The sequence below is a fragment of the Peromyscus eremicus genome, chromosome 7, assembly GCF_949786415.1.
Source record: "Peromyscus eremicus chromosome 7, PerEre_H2_v1, whole genome shotgun sequence".
Taxonomy (NCBI): Eukaryota; Metazoa; Chordata; class Mammalia; order Rodentia; family Cricetidae; genus Peromyscus; species Peromyscus eremicus.
In genome coordinates, this window is record NC_081422.1 from 33049655 (window position 1) to 33052507 (window position 2853).

Genomic DNA, 2853 nt, shown 5'->3' on the forward strand with positions numbered 1-2853 from the left:
AAAAGAGATGTTGCAGAACCAAAAATGGTTACTGGTTCGCTGAATATTATTCCTAAGGAAATGGCCTTTCATTTGTTTATGTTTATTTCTGTACATGAACTTCCATAAAATGTAGAAAGCAAAATCACAGAGAAGTGTGAACTTGACCTTATCATTCAATTTTGTTCTTAGTCCTATTTTAATGGGGTAGTTGGGGTAGGGCAGGGATTTTATTTTAATGTTATGATTTTTACTGTTCTCACAGGTATGACCTAGAGAAGAATGGCCTCAGAAAATGACTCTTCTGTGAAGGAGTTCATCCTGCTGGGCTTGACACAGCAGCCAGAGCTCCAGCTGCCTCTCTTCTTCCTCTTCTTGGGAGTCTATGTGGTCTCCATGGTGGGGAACCTGGGCTTGATGGTTCTGATTGTTTTGAACCCTCACCTGCACACACCCATGTACTATTTTCTCTTCAACCTTGCCTTCATTGATTCCTGCTGCTCCTCTGTCATAAACCCTCAAATCCTGGTGAGTTTTATGAAGCAGAACATCATCTCTCATGCTGAGTGCATGTCACAACTCTTTTTCTTCTGCTTCTTCGTTATTGATGAATGCTACATTTTGACAGCCATGGCCTATGACAGATATGCTGCTATCTGTAAACCCCTGCTTTACCAGGTGACCATGTCCCATCAGACCTGCCATTTGATGCTTGTGGGTGTGTATGTGATGGGTTTTGCAGGAGCCATGGCCCATACTGGTAGCATACTAAGTCTGACCTTCTGTGATGGCAACATCATCAATCACTATGTGTGTGACATAGTTCCTCTCCGGAAGCTCTCTTGTACAAATACTGCCACCAATGAGCTGGTGGTTTTCATTGTTGTTAGTATCAATGTAATAGTGCCCACCCTGACTATATTTATTTCTTACACCTTGATACTCTTCAACATCCTTGGCATCCATTCTGCAGAGGGTAGGTCAAAAGCCTTCAGTACCTGTGGCTCCCATGTAATAGCTGTTTCTCTTTTCTTTGGAGCCTCATCATTCATGTATCTTAAGCCTACTAGTTCATCTGTGGATGATGATAAAGTAGCTACCATTTTTTATACCATTATGGGCTCAATGCTGAATCCTTTCATCTACAGTTTAAGGAATAAGGATGTTCACATTGCACTGAGAAAAACTTTGAAGAAAAGGATATTTATCTAAGTAGAGTCTGTATTTGTTCTGTAAGTAAATCTTAGGACATGTGAAGCATAGGACTGGAAGAGTTGCTAATTTGTAGAGCATTTGTTTATATGCGTGAGGTCCTGGATTTGACCCACTGTCTTCAAAAACTTGAATGACAGTAACAACTAAAATAACATCAAAATCCTAAAAATAAAACATAACAAAAAATAGAAAAGCAAAAACCAGTGGTGAGGATAGTGTGGAATTAAAACTACTTAACATTTGCAAAATTAATTTAATTATCAAAGAAAATTCAAAACTAAAGACAGTGAAGGGTAGGGAGCATAGTTTATTCCATAATTTTCCAAAATCATATGTATCTTTTTTCAGTTTTGAAAACTGAACAACATATTTGTGCAGCAATCTACCAGTATGATATACTCCAGCCTTAGAAATCACCAGGAATTAAATATACAAGGCACTGAACGATATTATACTCAGAAATCATAAGATCATGAGATCTTTTAAATGTACATTTTTTATGTTTTTGCAGGTCTTGTGTTTGGGGAATCATATTCATGCTCTCTTGCATGCTAGGCTAATGTTCTTCCATTTATCCACCTTAAGTACAACTGTGAGGTCTTTGACTAGGGTATGTCACTGTGCTACTGACACACTGATTTCAGTAGTCTTAGAGACACTGTCTCATTCATTCAGTTAATAACCCTCTGGGGATACTTGTAGATTTCTTTTTGAATGGCTCTTTTTTATCTCCAAAGGTTCAAATATGGAGGGGAAAAGCCTTTTTCACTCTTTTCTTTTCTCTTTAGCTCTTTGGTAAAGATGAGTTGATGAGTCTATTTTGATTCCAGTGCTTGCAATTGTGGTCATTTAGGATAAATGGACTTGAGGGCAAGAATGTCCATATAAAGACAAGCTATGTCTTCATTGGGAAGAATTTGACTAAGCAATTTTACTTCTCATTGCTAAAGGAATTTTGTCTTGTCCTCAAATAAATTATATAATCTTAATTTATTAGTAGTCATTTCTTTCCCTTTAATAATTTTACTTTCATAATATACAGTGGTTAATTTTATTGAAGAGTAAATATACACTGAGTATCTATGCAATTTTAGACATCAAGATATCTAGGATTTTGTCAAACATTACAAATGTAGTTCTGAAGAATGCTGAAGATATAATGGGCTCAGAAGGCTACAGATTAGTAAGGTGATGATAAAATTAAATTTTATATTTGTGAGTACATAATGGAAAATTAATGCTCAATGTCTTGGGAGAATGTAATTTTCTGAGAATAACTGTGGGCTTCTCACAGAACTCTTTAGAGGAGGTGGCAGGTGACTTGACTGTAGGCATAGTTGCCCACAGAACAGCTAAGGAAAGGGAGGAGCTGAGCAGAATTTTAGAGGCAGCAACTACCTTGATGATGAGGAGGAATGGTTTTGGGAAGCAGGTAAATGCTATGGCAGAAGGCTAAGCAGAAGAATATGTGTACAAGTGTGAGGAATAATTAACATGAGGTTGAATTGGGGATTTGCAAGGGAAAAGAATGGATGTATATGAGCACAATAAAAGTCTGAGTGATATCAGTCCAACATCTGACAGCTTTTTCTTCCTTCTTCTCTATTCTGAAGTATGGTCAATGTTCATCTATAACTAATGTATGTTGAGGAAAAATTC

The 2853-nt window shown here is 37.1% G+C and overlaps 1 pseudogene; it reads left to right on the forward strand.

The window, feature by feature from the left end:
• Positions 1–246: 246 nt before the first annotated feature.
• On the forward strand, positions 247–1191 carry LOC131914184 (olfactory receptor 8B8-like; annotated as a pseudogene).
• The last annotated feature ends 1662 nt before the right edge of the window (positions 1192–2853 follow it).